Below are 22,947 nucleotides of genomic sequence, written 5' to 3'. Positions count from 1 at the left end.
GATAAATTTGGTCAAAGGTTATTTAGAATTTCATCAGACTTTTGGGATGGGTGCTATTGAAGCCTTTACATTGTGTATATATACCATGGTTTCCTTACTCAGTTGTTTCCTTACTCAGTCATATGTTCTTGGACTCATCGGTTGTTTCCCTATCTTTTGGCTTTTGTGAATAGCATTGCAATGAACATGGGAGTGGCACTGTAGCACTGTCATCCCGTTGTTTATCGATTTGCTCGAGTGGGCACCAGTAATATCTCCATTGTGAGACTTGTTACTGTTTTTTTGCATATCAAATATGATATGGGTAGCTTGCCAAGCTCTGCCTTGCAGGTGGGATACTCTTGGTAGCTTGCCGGGCTCTCCGAGAGGAACAGAGGAATTGAACCTGGATAGTCCGTGTGCAAGGCAAACACCCTACCCCCTGTTCTATCGCTCCAGCCCTGCAATGAACATAGGAGTACAAATGTCTTTTTCAGAAGAGTTTTAAGGCCCTTGGGGTAGATGCCAAGGAGGAGAATTCTTGGTTCATATGGAAACTCAATTCTTAGTTTTTAAAAAGTGTTTGTATTTTCCCCAAAAAGGTTGAAACATTCTTACTAAGAAAATAGAAAGCACTCGAATTTTCCCTTGTGTGAGTGATAATTTTTCATTCTGGGCATGAAGAGAGAGTTGCTGACTGTATGGAATTATTCATGAGCCTGTTTCGATTGGAAGATGCATTTTGATTTGACTGATCTTATACAGTTAAATTGGTGAGGAAGACTTGGTTCTTGCTTGCTGTTTAAATGACTAAGTAATATTCATAGTTATCCCCTCCATATTGCTTCATGTAAACACCCATTCCTGAATTTACATCCCTCAGTCTCATCCCTTGCTTCAGCCCATCACATGAGTGGGTACAGTGGAGGCATGTGGATGTAGGAAGAGGGGCTAGCATATATTGATTGTACATTATTTGGGAAATAAAAAGCTGAACTCTTATTTTTTCTTGAAGATTAAGAAATCCTCAAGTAGAAAGAACAATATAATATTGCTTATCAAAATGTTCTATGTCTCTAAAAGAAGGAGGAGAAAGAAGAGAATGTGGAGGGGAGAGGAAGGGGAAGGAGAAAGAGGAGAGGGAAGGGAAAGGGAAAGAGGAAAAAAGAAGGAGGAGAAGGAGGAAGAGAAGTATAAGGAGGAAGAGGAGGAAGAGGAGGAGGAGCAATAGCATATAGCATATAATTTTCTGGGGTAATTTTTTCTTTGGCACAATTGTTTAAAAACTCACCCAAGCTGTTGCATGTATCTACAGTTTGTTTCTTGTCTGTTGCTGAGTATTTTTCCATGATGCATGTTTTTTGCCACTGTGATAGCTTATCCACCTAATGACATCAGAGATTGTTTCTGGTTTTGCTGATTATGAAAAAGGATTTCAAAAAGCACACTTAGAGAGCTGCTTATGGCTTTTTCTTATTAAAGATCATTTATGGAAGTGCAAAGAATAACATAAACCATTTCAGAGTCACTTAGGACTTAAAACTATTATAAGCTATGACAAACTTACTCAAAGTAATTTGATTTCATATCACTTGTATCACTTGTCATCCCGTTGATCTTCGATTTGCTCGAGTGTGCCAATAACATCTCCATTTGTCCCTGTCGAGTGCTAGTGTAGCCCAGTGGTATCTGCTCACTCTAGGAACACAAAGAGCCTCAAACCGTTTGTTCAGGGTTTCGACAAAGAAGTCTGACCATCTCGTAGGTGGGCGGCCATGCAGTCTTTTGACATCCTGTGGAATCAAGTTGGTAACAGCTCTAGTCCAGCAGTTGTCTCTAAATCACATTACATGTCTGGCCCATCTGATTTTCGACGCCTTGGCAAACGAGACAGTGTCCCTGATTCTTGATCATTGATGGAGGTCAGAGCTCCAGATTCCTTCTCTCACTTGAGTGAAACGTGATACTCCAAGCATAGCTCTTTTGATTCCTCTTTGAGATACCCGAATTGATTTCATAATTGTAGTTTATTTAGGTGTTAAATCAAACTTGTTTGTTATGGCCAATGTCAAGCAGTTGAATTTGCAAATATATTACCCATGGTTTTTTTTTGTTTTGGTTTGGTTTGGTTTTTGCATCTTTCATTTTTAGTCTCCATCTGGTAATGCTTGGAGGCTATATCCCTGGTTCATTGCTTGGGGTCCCTCCTGGATTTCTTGTGGGACCTTGAATAGTTTAGGATCAAACCCAGGATATCGCATGCAAAGTTCCAGCCCATCAAGTCATCTCTCTGGCCCTGTGTCCATGTTTTTAACCTAAATGATTTTGAGTCTCAATCTAACTGATTGTTCAATAGAAACTATAAATATTTGCTTTAATTAAGCATTGCTCACACGTCTCATTTTGTTTGTGGAAGCTGGCAATATGAGAGCGCAATTGTGTTGATTTTTTTTTTTTTGCTGCCAAGCCCAATTGTTGGATGTTTTAAAAACATTAAATGCACTTAAGCACTTGGAATTTCTGAGTGGAGAGGTTTAATTAAATGAATGTTCTATTATGAATAGAAGTGGCAGCACAGGCACACTCTGAGAAGTTTATGGCTTGTTGATGGATGGTAGATAATCGCCTGAGGGCTGTTCAGAAATGTGTGGTTATGCCTGTCGGAAGTTGGAAATGCCTGTTGGTTCCCCTTCAGAGCCCACAAAAAATACACGGGCATCTCCTTAGGTTCCATATTTGCCTTGTCAAAATGGAGAGCAGAAGAACTAATGTCTTGTCTGGAAAGCAGATGATCCTAGTAATGGTCACTTCTGAATGATGTGGCTTTTAATGTGATTCAAAAACAGTCTCTTAAAACGGACACTAGCAAGTCATCTGCTTATGACATGTATCAGGTCATTTCTCGGGAAGGAAAAAAAGTCCTGCTTTAAATTTCTGACAATATTTTTATTCTTTCTTTGGGACATATCCAGTAGTGTTCAGGGCTTACTCTTTGCTCTGTGAACCTGGTGGTGCTTGGGGTATCGTGTGAGGTGCTGAGAATTAAACCATAGTTGACTGCTGCAAGCCTTACTCCTGGACTATCTTTCTGCCCCATCCTTCTAGCAATATTTTATCAACCATTTTGTGTCTCCTTTTACAATTGGACAAGTGGACATACAGGGACCAAGTTTGCCTGGGAAAAGCTCATGCCAAAAGGGAATCTGAAGTTGACTCTTGCTTGCCTTAGAAAGAGGGAAATCAGGAAGAGTCCTGGAGGATCAAAGTTGACAGCGCTGTTAAAGAAGGAAAAATAGGAAAAGGACTGATTACTCTGGATATTCCCCTGAAGGCAGAACTTCTCTTTCATCTCTGTGTTCAGTGCCCAGTTAGTTAGTGTTTAGCCCAAAGTCAGAGTGCAACATAGATCACCTTAGTGCATAAAATACCCACCTATGAGTAAAGTAACATCCGAGATGTTATCTAAGATGTCTTTATTAGACTATTCTATATACTTTGACATTGTTGTGCTATGTTAACCTCAAACCGAAGCAATGAGTTATTCCAACAAGATGAATTTATTTGGGAACACGCAGCTGTGAAAAGGGGAGATTGAAGAGTTTGATTATAGTGAGACTCACATACATTTTTCTGAATCCAAGGCTCTAAGTCCCCCCACAATAACCTCTGGTTTGGAGGGCTGGGGCGATAGTACAATGGGTAGAGTGTTTGCCTTGCACATGCACTCAGCTGACCCTGGTTCAATTCCCAGCATCCCATATGGTCCCCTGAGCACTGCCAGAAGTAATTCCTGAGTGCAAAATCAGGAGTAAGCCCTGTGCATTGCCAGGTGTGACCCAAAAAGAAAAAAAATAACCTCTGGTTTTGCAGGAAGGGATGCAACATCATTTCTAATGGGATATGTGATGCCTTTAACTCACATTGTTTGCTGATTGGCACATGTGTCGACACTCTAGCCTCTTGACTCATTAAAATAGAATTATGAGTGTAAACGTTTACAGTTATCTGTGTGTGTCTCTGTGTATCCAGGGCCACAGAGCAGACAGCTCCAAACTGAGAGGCATATGACCATAGTTCTCAACGTTGCATAAAGTTTACTTCAACAGTAAACCTTGGTTGATCTTGCCCATTTCCCTTGTGGTCAGTTGCTGGGTTTCTTCATGGAATTCAGTTTGGCTATGGGGATGTCAGTCCTCTCTTTCTGTGCAGTCTCAGGTCTTATCAGTATATGGCATTTACAGCTGAGCACTGTTGCTGAGCAACAATCCCCAGGAGTCAGCTCTACTAGTTGACTGGTAGAGTCAACATCAATATGTTCACCCATCAGGAAACTCCCCCAACTCATCTGTTCATCAAGGCTTCTTTGATAACGTAATTGGACACTGGGGATTGTACTCAAGCTCCATGCCGACCTCCTCCAGTTGAAGGGTAGGGAAGATAACCCTGTAGTGAACATGTGTAATTCATTATGCATAGCAAAAGGTGTTTCTGTATATGAAGCTCGGTGCCAGAAAGTGGAATTGGGAACAAAGGAAAAGTGCATTTCTTGTTGTATTACAGAATGAATAAGGACTTGACTTTTCATTTACCTGACTGGTCTGTCACAAATGCAAGCTGATCTCAAGAAAAATGGGTAAAACTATAAAAATAATAGTTTTCCCATCACTTACATGACAAGTGTACTCTACTTTATAATAGCCCCACTGACACTCAAGCCACCAGGACGCTGAAACCCCAGTCTTGCCTGCCTAGGCTACACATGTCAGTGGACTTATTCAGAAGAGCAGATAGAGTTGCTTTGTGTTGGGGGTGAGGACAGTGAGAGAAAAGTTTTTGTGACAGGATCCAGTGTTGGATTCTGGTTGCAGTGGAGGACTCTGTTTCCAGTATTGGACTCTGGTGCAGTGTTAGATGCTGGGTCTGAGCTTTAGACCTTTGAACTCTTTACTCTGTTGGACTCTGATTCCCAGACACAGTTCTTGGGCATCCTCTTTTTGATCCCCTGAACCTTGAAGCCTGCTAGACTCTGCACCAGGAAAGTTCCGATTCTTTATTTCCCACCATCCCCTCCTTCTTTTTCTATCCTTATTTGGACCTTTCAAGGATTGTATGTTTATAGCTTCTGCTCATAGACTTTACAGACTTAAGCCACCCTCCCCCTTGCTCCCCCCCAACATACACAATTATCTTCTGGCTTCTCAAATGTCTTTTTCAGTCCCTTCATCTGAAAAGCAATAGTTGAAAAGCTATTTTAGGACTGGTCCACACATTTTGGCATCATTATATCCCCAGGCCTGACTCTGAGGTTCCTTTGGGATCTCTCACTGAAATCTTCTGTTTTTAGGATTTCCCAGGGCACGTTAGCAACATGAAGCAAATTATCACCTTGTCCTGGGAAGAACCTTGTCACAATTCAGATAGCTAAAAACCTTTGTTGCCTGTGGAGTTTTATTGTGTAAGAACATCAGATCAACTGCCAATGGCAACTTAAAATATGATATTCCTGGACTCCTTTGGGTACAGCAGTAATAGTTATTAGATAATTATATTCCCTTCTCTTTGACCATGTAACTGAAATTCTCAGTGCAAAAAAAACTTTTGTAGCACTCCCACATCCCAGAGCTGGCTTAGAGTTTGGCCTCCAGCAACAACCAACAACTGTGTCTTGAAGATAATTCCATGGGGAGTTAATTAGGACAAACTGAATAATTTAAGAGAGAGTTTGGTGAATTAAATAGGAAAGAGAATTTCAACTGTCAAGGGTTCAAGAATCCCTTTTTCCGTTATTTTTCCTTACCTCTGACTCTTCTGTAACATTAAAAAATGTACATATGTTTTGTTAAAAATCTGCTTGATATAATTAATTTTCTGCTTAATATGGGCCCATCATTGGGTTGGACTCATGAAAATTTGAATTGTGATTATAAGAATTGTTTTTAAATATATGGTAAAAATTCTTAGAAGTCTTTAGGATTCTCCCTAGAGCCTGACCAGTATGCTATTTCATGATTAGTCTTCATCCAGAGCCCATAAACATTAGTATTTTTAATTTATACAGCTCTACTACTACTCATAAGACATTGTCTTGTAATGATTTACTGATTCATCAAATATAAGACAGCTGAGTTTTTGTCATGTATTTGTTGATACCTATGGATCTGAGCATTTAGACCATAGGAACTGCTGTCTTTATGTTGTAATACGATTACTTTAATTAAGCTTCTGATGTGTACCAGGTACTACATTTGGTCCTGATGATACAAGTAATGATACAATGCTCATTTTGTATATATCCTGTGTGTTACTTCCAGCAACTATTTTGTACTTATAGTGTGATTTAGCATTCTCTTTTGCCTATTGGAAACTAAGACATTCAGTTATTTTGCAGAATTATTTGATTCTGATTGTGGCTAAATGCCTCTTAACTTCACTATCACATCTCCAGTCACATATTGAAAAGGCAGACATATCTTGTTTGTAACCCTCACTCTCTCAGACACTACTTGTGCTATAACTTTAGTCTTTGAGACCATTGACTTGGCTTGTTTGATCTTCGTTTCTTCAGCAAGGTTTTGTTCATAGAGTGTATTTAATAAGAAGGTTTTAGCACTGGACTAAAGGAAATGTGCTCTGCTCCTCATTTATATCCCCATGGTTTCTCTTCAAAGTCGTGTTTTTGTGGTACTTATTTAAAGTGTGACTGGTTTTGAATCTCATGGGGAGGCTTCTTTGAACCAGGAACCTAGAAAACCAAGATGATGTGGCAAAGCAGAAGTGTCTCCTCTCTCCTCTGTTCTCCTCCCCTTTCCCCCTCCCCTAATTTCCTCCTTTTCCTTTGTTTACTGTTTTTTTTTTAAATTTTCTCTTTTTGGGGGGTGAGGGTGCATACCTAGTAGTATTCAAAGCTCAAAGTCTTATTCCTGGCTCTATACTCAGGTATCACTCCTGGTGGGGATCAGGGAACCATTTGGAGGTGCTGGGGAATAAATCTGGGTTGGCCACATGCAATGCAAGCACTTTATTCACTGTATTATTGCTGTGGCCCTTTAATGTCAGATTAAGTAATAACAGCATTCCACAATCCCTTCCTGCATTGCCTTGAAGATTCCTTTCTAGCTCTTATAAGGACTGCTTTTCTTTAATCTTTGAGAGTCCAATCTCTGATGGTATTTTTCTTTCAATACTTTTCCATTTTTTTGTTCCCTGTATTATAATGGCTTATGTTCCGTAGAATTTGAGATGTGCTCTAGTTACTCGGCTCCTAATTCAAAACTGAGAAATGAGCTGAAGGAGTCGAGGATTTGCTCTGAGGTTCCCTTTGATCTCCATGAAAAAGGAGATTCTCAGGAAAGCTTCTTGTGGTTTCTCAGGAAAATTGGTGAAAGGTGTCCATACTGGATAGTGGAGTCTCTTAATGTGTGGTTCTTACTTTCAAAGCACTAATTAGACTTTAACTCTCTCGGGCTTTACTACTGTGCCTGGACTTGTAATCACCCCTGCTCCTGAAAAACCCAAGTCTTATATGTTTGCCTTTTGTAAGCATGTCCTTTATTCAGAAAACATGAAAATTCTGTAGCTCGGGAAATCCCAGGGTCTAATTGGAAGGATGTCACTGACATGCCCAATCTTTGTGTCTCCTCTGCTTCCTCTGAGCAGGATTGCATATTTCAGTATACATCCCTCTCAAAGCAAGTCCTGTGGTAGATGGTCAAGTCATATGGATGCTTCCTGGGGAACATTATTCATACTCATGCTGTCTTTCTACACCTATGCTTACTGTGATGCAGATGTATGGAGGTGGCTTTTATTCATGGAATGTCCTCACACTCATTCTCAACACAGTCTAAGCATCGTCCTTAACACAGAATTCGAGGCAAATTCATTCAATTGATTAGAGATGCCATCTAAAATAAAACCCATTTGGCATGCCCCACACGTGTATATGTAGACAACATCATCTTCTCTTGCCTGTATTATTCCTGTGCACTGGTTTTCTAGCCATTTGCATCAGTTCCTTCAAGTTTTGCCTTTCACTTCTGCATGGTCACTCCTGCTCCTGACAAACCCAAGCCTTATACATCTGCCTTTTCTGTTACCTGTGACTGTATTGGCTATCTCTAGAAGGAGAGATGTGTGTATAGACACATCTTACATTTACTGAGTCCTTTCTCCTGAGTTGATCCTTAATTCTCTTCTTATTAATGATGGCAAATGCCCATATACCAAAGGCTCTGGTAACTTTGAACACCATTTAAATCCTTCAACAAATTGAAGACTTCTTCCCTATGATATTTCCATTTCCCCCAATTCTTGGTGTACAGATTAGCTCTCTGGGTACAGAAATTATAGCAAGAATGTACCCGATATGCTTCCCATGTTTTAAAAGTAATTTGATTTTTTGCTGCATTCATGGTATTTGCAAAGCCGTGAAGTTATTATCACTTGCCTTTGCCACCTGCTTGGATAGGAGCAATGTATTGTGGTTCTTTCTCTTGGTGGCATTAAACATAATGTTACAAAAACCTTGGCTGTAGAAATATTTTTATGACAAACTTCATGATACCTTTGGATCTTAATGAACTTGTTGGCCTAAGAGGTAGAGGTTCACTGGGTTCTAAACCTGGAACAGGCTCTAATTTATTTCTATTTTGGGTCCTCTAAAAGTCAAGGGCTTGGCTTTCTCATCTGTAAGTCATGAGACTAGGTTGAAGATTCTCCTTTAAGTTCACTCTCACTCTTCACCTTTCTAGGGCTCTTGACTCCCTGGCCTGTACTTTCTGGCATGTATTTTGTTTGTAATTCATATTTGTACCCACTGTAAAATCTGTTTATATCATGATAAGAGGTGATAAATAGTTAACAAAATTGTATTCTGAGGAGCTCAATACTTTGGGTTTTTCCTGCCAAACTTCTCTTTTCTATTCTTCCTCAACATTTTTTCAGGGGTGGGTGGATGGGTGGGTGGCTGTAGCAATATTGATATTCAGAGAGGAGTGGAGTATGCAGGATTTCAAGAGTTCATAACAGATGGTTATATGGTGCCATTTAAGGAGCATTATTAAAATAACAAATCTATTTTCCTGAAAGTAGGATGTCTTAAATGTTTAGTCTTCAACCTAAATCTATATTTGAAATAGAAAAAAAGAGAAGAGTCAAGAAAACACCTAATTGGAACATTTTTGCACTATCTTATTTTTAAAAATTTCTCCTGCATATCTTAATTTGAACAGCAGTATGCATTTGAGTTTACATATCAAGGTATTTCTTGCACTATTTTTTCCAGAAGTTATCATTTCTTTTTCTAAATCCTGCTGTGCTAGAGCTGCCTCTTTCCTTGCCTAAGTGACTCTCTGGTCATGTCATAAACATAGTGGGTTGATGCATTCTCTCTTCTGAGGAATTATATCATATTCTGGGTATTCTCAAGTAAACTCCAGGGATGTAAATAAAAACTAGTTTGAACACCTGTGTTTTCAATGTGGAGGTAATATTTCATTGATGTTAGATATGAAACCATTCTTAATCCTGAGAACTGAGATTGAAAAAAAGAATAAAGGAACTTATCAAACATTTTTTATAAAGCAGTTTTTGAATATGTTCTGCTCTATTCAGTGAATAGTGTTGCCAGTCATGTTATTAGTTCAGTAAATAAATGAATTTCATGACCATTTTTGACTCATTATGATCTTCCTTTCTGTGATACCCCTGTCCTACTATTTGTCCCCTTTTGCTCATGTCATGGCCCCTCATTTACATGATTTTCAACTGTGACCCTCTTGGAATGTTCTAGGGGTTCACAGAAGCCATATGGCTCCTGTTGAGAAATGGATTACAGTAATCAATTTTCTAAGAGACTAATTTGAAAACCTATTACCTTGAAAGGTATTACCCCACGTAATTTCTATATGAAATGTGAAGAGACTTCCTCTGTTACTTCTCTCATTTTTATATTCTAACCTTGTTGGGGAAAGACTCCTTTTACCACCTATCCTTTACCAAGTTCACTTTTCAACATAAGAAATCAGTGTGGATTTCAGGAGGACATTGGTGAGAGGCATGACATATCATCAGAGGATTCTCAAACACTGCCAAGAGGGCTAACGGCTTGAGTCCCTGATTTTATTGACACTTGGCTTACCTATGTTATTTCATTAAATTTTATTGTTTTCCCTCTACTGTTTTATTGGGTGAATCTGAACACTACTAGAGAGGCATGTATGTAAAGTTTACACTCAAAGAATAGGAGCCATAATATGGAATCCTGAAATGTGAGACTTGCAAGATACCACGGATGAGAAATTAAATAATGTCACTTGTTATTAGAAACCAAAATGCAAGTATAGAATTGACAAAAACCTTTGCAGATATGGAGAAGTTTTCTGTCTTTCCAACTGCATAGCAAAACAGACTCATGACACCATAAACGGGGAGGGAGAATGTCATCTTCATCCTTCCTATGATAGAATTGTTTTTGTATCTTTCCTGATAGAAACCTGTAGTCACTGAAATAGGTCTTTATCCATTTTAGGATTTTTCCTTTCTTGGGGAGATATTTATTCTAACTAGGAAGCTGAAATGGATTGTTACTTCATCTTCCTACATTCAGGGATATAGCCAGTGTAGATTACCCGATTACTTAAGTTTGGTCAAACAACTAATCTGTTCTGGACTCAGGGAAGAGCTATAGAGATCAGAGTAGCCTTGAGAAAAGTTTCAAGATTGTAGGCATGGAAAGAAACAACCCTGGGTCCAGCATGCTTGTGTCCACTGTTGTGGTGAAGGCTGGGTTCCTAGCTGGGGCAGTTCTTCCTGGTCTTCCAACTCTATGTTCAATATTTACTCTTGAATGTGCTTCCAGCACATCCCTATAACATTGTGTAGCTCTTCTTACTCCATGGCATAAACTACCCTTTTCTATGACACTTGAGAGCTATCCACAGTCCATATAGAACACTGTCCATCTAACTTCTATGACAAAAACTTGGACCAAGTTGAAGAGCATGATTACTTTGGCTTGAGTTTGTCAGCAGAAAATAAATAGCAAATAAATACTATTGGCATTACAGACTGAAATAATAGGAAATAGAATTGTCAAGTGGAATTCACATAAACTCCAGCTTTAAAAAAATGTTTTCTAGTTATGCATTCAAGAGTTGGAAACAGGGTAATTCATGGCAAGGGGAAAATAAAGCATCAAAGAGAATGTAAATGTTAAATAAAGGATTTGAACTCAAGACACTTACATCTTTAACATTATGATGTACCATGAAAATACTTCACTGAGGCCAGTGATAATACAGTAGGTAGGGTACCTGCCTTGCATGTGGTAAACCTGGGTTTGATTCCTCTTACTCATTTAGTTCCCAGAGCACCACTAAGCATAGAGCCAGCAGTAAGCCCTTAACACTGCTGGATGTGGCAAGAAAAAAAGGAAGATAGGAAGAAAGGAATAAAGAGAGAAAGAGAGAAAGAGAAAGCGAGAAAGAGAGAAAGAGTATGAGAGAGGGAGAGGGAGAGAAGGAAGGAGGAAGGGAGGGAGAGAGGGAAGAAGAAAGAGAGGGAGGGAGAGAAAATTCTTCACATTTCTTAGGTGAAACGTTTTTCCTTCATTATTATTCTGCGCTTTTCTAGACATAGTTAAATAGTCATTTAAAAATTACATTGAAAGTGGTCAGGTTTTTTTTTTAATTCCTATTTTACCTTCAGTTATTTCAATTCTATGAGACCTATAAGGAAACCATTTAGAGTTTTAAATGCCATCAAGTCATTCCAAAGCACAGATTAGAAATTATCTCATCAATTCCAACTTAAATAGATCCTGATGGTTTTTGGTGTATTTGGCCTATGTGAAAAATTTACTGGCAGATCCACCTCCATATAAGCTGCTCCCCCTGGAACAGGCTTGCCCTTTGTACAAGGTGGAAGGAGGCTTCAGGGGGACCAGCAGACATAACTGGTTTCTTGAAAAGCAAATAAGAGTCACATTTCGCTTGAATACTAGGCAAGATCTTTCGTAGGAGGAAAAGGCATTGTATTCCCATGCCTATTTCAGCCTTTATACACAAAATCTATACACAACGATTGAAATTGCTCTGTGATAATTTTTAATTAATAGGACTGAAGTGATAGCAGGTAGGACATTTACCTTGCATTTGGCTGATCTGGGTTTGATTCCATTGTCCCTCTTGGAGAGCCCAGTAATCTACCGAGAGTGTCCTGCCCACACAGCAGAGCCTGGCAAGCTACCCATGGTGCATTCGATTTGCCAAAAACAGTAACAATAAATCTCACAATGGAGACATTACTGGTTCCCGCTTGAGCAAATCAATGAACAATAGGATGACAGTGCTAGACAGTGCTACAGCGCTACACCTTCATATCAAAACCCTGAATGTGAAGTGACTGGCACTGTTTTTCTGCCAAACCCCGTGTGTTAGGATCTGGAGCAGATTACTAGTCGGTGATAGTTGTGACAGAGTGATGGCAGAGAACATACATTCTCTAACCTGATGAGGTTTCCATTATTAGGCATAAAGTGTTGTGAAGGTAAGGAGATTGATGACTACGAGACTAAAATTCATAAAGTTATATAGTATATATGCACTACCATATATATTGTATATATACACTATTGTGTGCCGTTTTGCTGCAATTTCCTTTTCAGAAAGTAAGTTCTGACATTCTCTATTGACATCTTATGGCAGGATCCCAGAATCTAGTCAAATCAAGGGGCATATTAGCAATCAACATTGTCAGCTAGTGTTTGGGGGCCTTTCATTCACTGGAGGGTAACATTGGCATCGGGAGGGAACACCATCCAGCAAAAGAACATGAACATTGGTGGCTCATTATCCATTTTGATGACTCACTGGTGACTCAGGAATGCCATGCCTCTAACTCAGGATCTGCCTGAGGAGTCAGACTCCCAGGGCACTGGAGCCATGACAGCTCCTATTGGTTGCCTGGCTTGTCCCTGACGTTTCTTAATCCTTTCTCTGGAGTGATCCTGGAAGAATAGCTCTTAAGTTTCCACTCTTTTAAAAAGTTTATTATATAAGCAATATCTTTTATTATTTCATTTAATTTTTTAATTGCAATAACATTATATAAATTTATGGTGTATAACATGTTGATTTGACATATTTCTATATTGTAATGTTATTTCCACTCTACCTTTAAATACTGCTTTTTCACTCCCCAGTTTTTTATCCCCTGACAGTCACCATTTTACTGAGTTTTCATGAGTTTGGTTCTTTTCTAGTCCATAGAGAATGATATCTTATAGTATTTGTCTTAGATCCACTGTATAACTGTATCACTGTCATCCCGCTGTTCATCAATTTACTCAAGCGGGCACCAGTAACATCTCTATTCCTCTCAGCCCTGAGATTTTAGCAGCCTCTCCTTACTCATCTTTCCCAACGATTGGAGGCTCTTTCAGGGTCAGGAAAATGAGACCTATTGTTACTGTTTTTGGCATATCGAATACACCATGGGTAGCCAGGCTCTGCCCGTGCGGGCAGAATACTTATCTTGTCATAATGTCTTCAAGGTATATCATTATCATTGAAAATGGAAGGATTTCCTTCTTATGACTGAAGTACATATATATTTTATATGTTCTTCATTTGTTCATGTCTTCTCTCTAGATAAATTGATACACACATATATGCAGACTTCAACTACTCATGCAGTGACAAGTAAGTTGCTTCCAATTTTCTAATTTTGGCTATTGTTACTGTTTTTATCACAAACAATAAACACAAGGAGACATATTCTCAATATTCTAATTTTATTTCCTTTGGACACACACATAAACACACACGTATATAGTTGTGTTTTTTTTTTTGAGGCAGCTCCATGTTGTTTTCCTTAGTAGGTGTATATCAATTGCGTTCTTATCAACTGTATCCAAGGGTTCCCCTTTCTCCATATCTTCACTCATGCTTGTTCTTTCTCTAGAAAAACCTTCAGCTTTCTGCAGAGATAAACAGATCTATAGTAAGTTGAATGTTGTCATTTTGGTGGTTTTCTTTAAGCTTGCTCTCTGCTGGACAGGAAGAGTATTACAAGATTACTCAAAGTCCCTGATGCCAGGAGACTTCTCATGAACTTAGAAGATGTCCTAACCCACTACTCTTTAAGAGATCCTATTTCTTACTGACTGTGTCCCCATTTGTTTTCCCCCCAGCATCTGGCATCACATATGGACATATCTTTGTATGTTCCCACATAGAACCTTGGGATTCAGGCAAATTTTAGTGCAGCAGTAACCTTAGGTAATCACATATTCTATATGGACTTGAATTGCATTCCTAGATTACTTATTTTCCATTTAAAAAAGTTTCAAAGTATCTTGGACTGTGCTGAATCTTTAATAAGCAACAGTAGGGGCATACGTGAATGTTTTCTTCTCCAACGTCTCTCTCTTGATCCCTACTATTAGCTCTCCTACGTTAGGGAACTACTCAACCAGGATTTTCTGAGAGAGAAGAATGGTATATTTAGTAGTCATCAGAAAGTTCCTGTTATGGTGCTGAGTTTTTAAGAACCTGTTAATTGTACTAGTTTCAGTCTAAATTATATGTTCCTCTCTTCATATGGTGATGATGATGATCTTATAAATGTGGGTTGGATAGCACTGTAATTAGTGGGCACCAGATACTATTTTGGTACCAATTTATTCTTATACCACATTTAAGAAGTTTCTCTTTCCTGTGGTCACAGAGAAGTAAAGAAAAATGACATCCTATTTAATAAGGCATCCCAAGAAGCCTAAGTACCTATGAATTATAAATGAAAACTTTTCTGTGATTAAAATAAATATACTGATGCAGTCCCCTTCTCTGCGTCATTGCTTCTCTTGGCCTGCATGAAAGTCATTCAGAGGAAGTCCCAAGGGTCTCTGAGATCACTTCTGTCTGTTTCATGTGTTTCTCTGATGTAAATCAGAGAGAATCAAGGACAGTGACATTTTACTGAGTTCAGGAAAGGAATCATTTCAGTAGCTTTGTCAGCCAATTGCTGATGGTCAGATAGGGGGTCCAATGGACTAGCTCATGATAGACTAGTCTTTGTGTTAACTGTCTCATTCTAGACCCCTGATACATATTCTGTTTCCTCTCACACCTAATGTTAAAGGATATAGTTAATGCTCAGGAATAATTCTTTTCCTTTTTTTTCTTTTTGAAAACACAGGTGTAGCTGCAGCAGTATTAATAGTTTAGAACAGGTATTGGGGGAAAGGCTTGACTTTCTTTTCCCTCTCTCAGATTTACAGCAAAACTCTTACTGCCATCAGTGGCCACTGTGTGAGAAGTTGATAGCAGAAACATAGCTTTAAGACAATAAAAGAGGTCACAGGACAAGAGAGGGGGAAACCTGAATAAAGAATGGCATTTTCTCTTAGCTCTTTTTTCTCTCTGTCCTCTATCTGCCTGATATTTCATCATTTGTTAACTAAGTAACATTAATTTCTGTTGCAGAAACGTGTATGTGTGTGTGCATGTGTGTGTGCGCGCATGTGAGTGTGTGTGTGTGTAAGTCCAGTGGAGTTTGACTATTTAAGTTTGGAATGAAAAGTTGCAAGTATAACTGGTCATCAGTTCTAAAATGGACCACTTTTTTTCCATTAACATGCTTAATAGCTCTGGGGGAATAATTAGTGTCAAGATACAAGTGATGAACCCTTCAACAAACTGGAAGATGATTTATGAGGGAAATGAATATTCGCTTTGCTTTTTATAGAAATTTTTTCTATTAGAACATGACTTTTCCCTCAGTTTAATGATTTCTTTGTTTCGGTCCAAATTTGTAGCTTACTTAGAGTTCCATTGATAATTTCTTTTGATCATTAAATCACACTTTAAGCAGTTTATATAGATAAAAATGCAGAAAATAGTGTTTAATATTCTGATCTATGATATATCTGAATCAAACAAGTAGTAAGTGACATCTCAGTTATAGTTTAGGGCCAAGGAAGTAAGAAAACCAAAGGAAAAACAACTAGACTTATCTTTGGAAATTTTTTAAATAAAGATATTTGTAAGACACAAAAAATCATTTCTGAATTTTGAGCCAAGGATCCCTCATGCCTAGACCAATTTACTATTATGTACTTTTTTAACCATCATGCTCCTTGGTGTATTTAGTCTATAAAACCCTTATCCTAAAAACAGGAAAGTTGCAATGAAAATAAGTTGGCTTCATTTGAATTATCATGAGATCACTTCATTTCTTTGTGTTTAGAATTGCTTCCAACTGGTGCTTTTAAAACAAAGTTTGGAAGTTAGAAATAACAAAATTTAAAGTTATTAAACCCTTAAGGAAAAGTTTGCAAAATTATATCTTCTCTCTTTGATTCTCTTTCCTCCTGTGACTCACCACAGGATGTTCTTCTCTATCTTGAACACTCAGATCAACAATTGAAAGGTGGTTGTCTTTTTTGAGCTGCAAGGTTCTATATTTTCTTCTATACTACTTTTATTCTGACAAAACTATTAGAATGATATAAAATAGCATTCTCCATTCATTAATAATTTATTTTTTTAAGTTATTTGGAGAAAGCACCATTCTAGATTTAAAGATAGAAGAGAAATGGTTCAATCAGACCCAATGTTTGTTGAACACATACGATGTGACTAGAAACTGGTAATATGGTGCATAGCAAAAAAATCATCATACCTGCCCTCTCATAACTGAATAGAGGAGACATCTATAAATAAAAATGTATGCTTATAAATGCAAAAGTACAACTGTAGTGTATGATGAGATGCAACAGAGGAATCTCACTATCTGGGTGGAAAGAGCTTCTCTGAAAAAATGCCATTTAAGGGAGCACTAACAGGTAAGGAGAGATGAAATACATAAGAATTTAGGTGCAGCGTTTTATGACAGGTAGAAGCAGCAGCTGGTACTGATGTTCGATGATGAAAGAGAGCACAACAAAATTGAAAAGGTGTATTGAGGATATGGTGCTCGATCCTGGGAAACATGCTCAGGCATCAGGTTAGGGCCAGACCCTGAAAGACCTTATAGTTAAAAAAAGACTTTAGGATTTCATCCTAAATATTGGGATTCATTGGTTGAAGTTTTTAAATGAGAAAGATAGAAGGCACACTTTTGTGATTTGCAAAGATCACTCTTGTGCCAGATTGGTAAAGGCACTATTTTATCCAGGTAAAGGGTGATAAGTATTCAGGTAGACATGATGGCCAAGGAAGAAATGAATGATCTGGAGATACATAAAAGGCAGATCAACAGAATTTAGCATTTATTAATAGAATTTGGGGAATGTGCATTAGCATTACTTATAGGTTTCTGGTTTCCTTAATAGAGTGAAGACTAATATCATTCACTGATAAGGAAAGTATGGATAAAATAATATTACCATAGGACCAAAACTGAGTTTTACTTTGAACATATTGAGTTTAAATAATTATATGGTATTATGATATCAAGTAGGCTCTTATTACAAATGCTGAAAAGGTGTATTTATAGGGTTCAGAGTTGTCTATCAATGGAAGAATAATAGTCTTACATGTCTGAGGCCATGAATTTGATACTAAGCACCAAAAACAATTTTTTAGAAAGTTAACTACAGGTAAAATGCTCAAGTTATTGAATGTTCCATAATAAATACTTGTGAGTTATTGCTTAAAGCAGCATTCATGTTGCTAATAATTTCTTTTCTATGATCTGTAAAATTTTGATTAGGCTTGGTGTGACTAGGTTCCACTCAGTATCACATGAGGCAGCTTGAGGGCTAGTGTTGGGATCATCACAAAGTTTCTCACTCATATGTGAAGCAGTTGATGCTGATCATGGGCTGGAACCCATGGGGTGATGGACAGATTTCCTACACATGACCAATCCATGTGGATGCTGTAGTTCCTCAGATCTTGTCTGATTGGACTCCAAGGAGAGTAGAGCCAGAGCAAGGTAGAAGTTCTATCACCATTTATCACTTGGTCCATCAACATAGCTTCCACTTTTTGCTGAATTTTAGTCATTATAACTGATCATGAAGGGGTCGAGATTGGTTGGTACAGTGGGATAGACACTTGCTTTGCTTGCTTTGACTCTGGTTCAATCCCAGCACCACATATGGTCTCCCCTGAGCACTTCCAAAAGTGATCACTGAGCATAGAGCCTGGAGTAAGCCCTGAGCATCTCTGAGTATAACCCAAACACATAGGTCCAAAGGTTCTTATTTGGAAAAGACGTTTGCCATTTGCAGTATAATTAAGATCTAAGATGAGATCCTGCAAGGAAGAGAGGCCTAAATATAATGACTGACACCCCTGTATGAAAAGGAGAGGACACAGGGAACAAAGCAATAGTACAGTGGGTAGGCATTTGCCATGCATGCGGCTAACTGGGGCTCGATCCCCAATACCCCATATAGTCTCCAGAGACTGCCAGAAGTGATTACTGAGCTCAGGAACAGGAGTAATCTCTGAGTACCTCTGGGTGTGGCCTGAAACAAAAACGAAACAAAAATGGAGACAGTGTGAAGAGGACTTGATGAAGATGCAAAGGTAGAGACTGTGGTTGAGGATCAATAAAACAATGATTCCCAGAAGTCACTACAAGTCAGAGAAGGCAAGGAAAGATTCTATTCTAGAGTTTCCATAGGGGATGCAACTATTTCAACACCTTCATTTCAAACATCTGGCTCTCCAGAATTGAGAGACTAAATTGTTGTTTTGAGTTCCCCAGCTTGAGGTGATCATCTATGGAATTATTAGTAAACTAGTGCCAAGAGTTAGAGCTCAGCTTAGAAAATACCAGAAATTATCAGTGCTGGTTTTCTAAAAAGAAGCCATTTTGAGTCTCTTGATAATTGTACATCATTTTTATCATATATACCTTCGGGAGATTGGAATCTAAGCTGACACCTTTCTTGTGGGGATATAACAGCAGAACAGATGATACAGGGAAGGGAGGTAAAAAGAGTGTACGGGTTTCGCCAAAGTGCCCTTCTCAACTCTGGGATGGCTCTTTTATCTACACTGGCATGTGAACACAACAAAGGCAAATGGACTCATATCTGGAAGTTGGCACCTAACAGAGCTCTTTTGATGCAGAAGGTGTTGCTGTGAGTTTCCAAAGAAGGGTCTAGTTCTTTGTCTCTATGACGTTGAGGAGAGAAGAAATCAAACCTTCCCATGGCAACAGGGGATTTTTAATGAAGTAAAGGAGACAGAAGAAATGTCCCAGAGGAGAATGAAGTATGTCAAAAACAGGTTGTGCACATAATTACTTTCTCAGACCTTCCTGACATTATCAGCAGGACGGGTGTTTTGATGAAAAAACTTAATTAAAACTTAATTTTTTTGTAAAGTGGAAAATATTCAGCATGGTTACAGGAGAATTGAAATCAGGGCACTGTGTAATTTTAATTGCCTTTGAGAGATGCACTCCACGAAGCTTGAACGGGGTGGGGGGAGGGAACTACAGGGACAAAATCAGAGGGGAGTGAATCTGGGGGATCCTCAGCGTTGGCAACAGAGGTGGTATCTGTGTGTTCAAGTGGGATTCCCTCCTCTTAGGGGCTATGGGGTCTAATCAGGTTCCTTGGGAGACACATCCTTCCAGAGTAAGGGAAGTAATATATCACTTTTGGAGCATAAAATGGTCAGGCTTCAGTTGCACTATCAGCTATAGGAATAATCTTGTTTTCTGTATAAATAAAGTTTGTTCCCCCAAAAGGAAAATGGAAAGTCAAGGAGGTCAGATATCACACATGGCAGCAATTTTTAACTGCTAATCTCTGGATTGGTTCTATCAGAATCATCTGGTTCTGATTCATTACATCTGTTTTAGAATCTGTGCGTTTCTATTTTTAAAATAAGCCTTCCCAGGGGATTTTGAAAGTCAGGTGTGGGAGCCACAGGTTTGTCATGAAAGAAACCAGGACTTAAAAACAAGGAAATGCAGGCTGTGTCCTTTCCTTCTCATATAGACTCCAGCCAATGGCTCGGTTTTCTCTGTAAAATTGGGATAATAAGCTTACCTGATGGGGTTTGGTGATAATCCAGGATAGCATCAGCAAAATAACTAAGATGCATTTAAGGGTCTAGAAATGATAAAACCTTATAAGAAGAGCTGAATTAGACTGCTCGCTTAAATTGGGAGCGATAAGTGGCTTTCTTCAAATATATAAAGGGCATCAGTGTGGGAGAGGGAACAAACTTATTTTTGTGGTCTTTAGCTTGCGCCATACTCTGGCCCAGCAACATACACTGGAACATTCAAATCAATAATCTGGAGCTGCAGTTGGCCCCTTTCAGAAGACATTACATTTCGAATCAGTGCAATAATTCTGGCTGCTACTTTGCTGGAGCAGTTTCTGGGGGTTGGGGTCACCTGGGTGGACTCTTATAATAGGGTCTTTGCTTTACTATAGTACAGAGGGTGCCATACACTCTCTTCAAACAAGTGACATTTATTTGAAGAGATTTCAGGATAAAGTATATTAAAATAATGCATAAAAGAGCTGATGTTCTATATTGGAATATTATGGTCCCTCTTAAACACCCTTTCTCCACTTTTTAGGCAGAAATGGTAGCATATTTCTATTTCTATGATGATTGGAGGACCTCCACTGGCATTTTATGGCTGGGAATAGAGCTTGAAAATAGCTGAAAATAAATGGATAGTTCTAGATAACAAGAAATGATCTAACCATAAATATTGCAATAATGCTGTTGTGAAACCTAAGTCTTGTTGAAGTTCACGTGGTTCCCATGAATCAGCCATGTGGATTCTTTTTGGAGTCAATTTTGGAAATTTCTGGTACAGGTTGTCATAGGAGTTATAGGGTCCTCTGCCTTCCATTGTTACCCCCTCTCTTGTGACCAGAGAATTAAAGCTGATTTAGGAAGAAGGGGTTCTGGTTGATCATGTAGCAGAGAATAAAAAGAACGGGGCGGGGGGAATGAGTCATTTGGATGTATGCTGACCCACATTTGAGAAGCACTGTTAACTGTTTTCCAAGTCTATCCTCCTTGTTATCTTGGAGTCAGTGAGACCTGTTTGATAGGAATAAGGAGAGTGATCTAGGCTCAAGAACTTCAGGTCCCTGCAGGATGCAAACTAGGCTGATTTAGGATCAGGTGGGAAACTTGGCATCCATCTCCAGCCAACTTACATGAAATAAATTTGTAATTAATTTACTCTTATTCTTGACTAACTCAAGTTTCCATCCATCTCAAAATAGATAAATGATACTAGGTGTTCCTTCTGGCTATATTATCATTATCATCATTAATTATTATTTTATTTGTGGTAAATGACTCTCTCTAGCTGTTAGGCTGTTTGCTCTGAATGCTGTATTTTAGTTAGTATGAAGAGCCCACTTCACTTCTTTCTTGGTGTTTGCTAGGACATGATTTTGACCATTGTTCCCAGGTAGCAGGTTTAGAAAAATACTTCTCCATGATGTCCTGCAAGCCTCCAAGAGGCAGCTTCCTGCTGGGTATTGGGTAGAGTCAAAATCCCAAAGAGAGTCCAATCTTCTATTTGAAGGTGGTGGCCAAAATGAAATCAATATTTCTTTTGGTCCACAGTTCTCTGTATAAGCTTCATTATGGGCTTCTTGGAAAGTGAGTTAACAAGATAGAGAAACTGTTCCTCCCTTTAGAATGCAGGGACATCTCTCATGTAGACGGTCCTCCTCGCTGTTACTGTGGCTCCCACCACCAGCCTTCTGGAACTAGAGGGATTATTTCTTGTTAGCTCAGGTATTGCTGTGATGCTGAATCCCACCTGTGGCATTAACTCAGAACAGAGCATTCTGTCCCCCCAGGCTTGGTTAAGTCCCTGGAGGAGAGCTATGGCTTGGCAAATAGTAGGGAGCTTCTTTTCCCCTAGTTTTTAGAGCCCAGTGAGCCTTTACTGGAAACCAAGTCTTTCCAGGAGTTAAAGGTCAAGTGGATCAGACTTTAGCCCAGGATATGCCTTCCAGAATTAGTGCTTGACATCGCAGGTTGGAATACTGAATAAGGTCACTCAATACAACAGTGTCAGTTTAGGAAAAGTGTCCTGTCCTTGGGGTATCATGAAATTTTAACTGGTCTAGAGAGAGGCCAGCTCTGGTTTTCAACCTTTGTTATAAGAGATTTAGATTTTTGAAGCTTATGATGGGTTTTCTGACTAGCAGTTGCTATGTGTACCTGCTATATTTTGAGGGCCACAGGAAGCCCTGACCTGCTCTCAGCAGCATAGTGACAAATGTGCAGCAATCAGTAATTTTCTCCACTGGTATCGGTCACTTGAACCAGCACATTGGCTGAGGCATCCAGGGCCCACTTTATCCTCAGCCTCTCAATTTAGTGTTAGTTTCTCATATTGTCATAATGTGTTAGGGTGCTGTCCAGTGAGATGCAGTGAGATGCTAGTTCTGTGAAACAGCCAGGAAGAAAATGAAATTCGACCGTGAAGAGAACTAAGATCAATTGCTCCCAGACTGGTTGCTCATTGGAACTCCTGGGGAACTTTGAGAATCTACTAATATCAGGGTCCCATTCCTAGAAACTAGGGTAGATCTGGGGTGCAGTCAGAGCTTCAGGAATTGTTTAGTCTCTATGAGCTAGTGCACAGACAGCTTGTGAACTACAGAGGTTGCTTATCGAGAAAGACAGAGTTATGATATGTTTCAGCCGAGGTCTAAGTTGGTGGCAACAGGTGTTTGAGGAGTGAGTTTACTGTAGTCTGTGGCACATGGGACAAGGTGTGGCTGCTACAGATCAGAGGAGTTTCCCAAAGTGGATGACAGTTCCTCCTACAGGACTTCTGGAACTATTTAGTAGGGCAGTAGTAGTAGCTTTGGGTGCAATTGGGTTGGGGGGGTTCTTTTTGTTGCTCCTTTAGAGAAGGTAGATTCCTGGGGGGCAGGGGATCCTGAGTATTTTTTTTTCTAATAAGAGGGTAGCAGGCCAATTAAGTTTGGAAATCTCTGGGTCG

General features: G+C 39.1%; 1 protein-coding gene across 11 annotated transcripts in view; it reads left to right on the top strand.

The window, feature by feature from the left end:
- Positions 1-22,947, top strand: part of RGS6 (regulator of G protein signaling 6) — a 561,022-nt gene that overhangs the window by 190,489 nt on the left and 347,586 nt on the right. The gene's annotated exons all lie outside the window — the stretch shown is intronic.

Source organism: Sorex araneus, chromosome 3 (genome assembly GCF_027595985.1).
Source record: "Sorex araneus isolate mSorAra2 chromosome 3, mSorAra2.pri, whole genome shotgun sequence".
Classification (NCBI taxonomy): domain Eukaryota; kingdom Metazoa; phylum Chordata; class Mammalia; order Eulipotyphla; family Soricidae; genus Sorex; species Sorex araneus.
The sequence above is the reverse complement of the archived record's forward strand: the minus strand, read 5'-3'. Positions and strand labels throughout refer to the sequence as shown.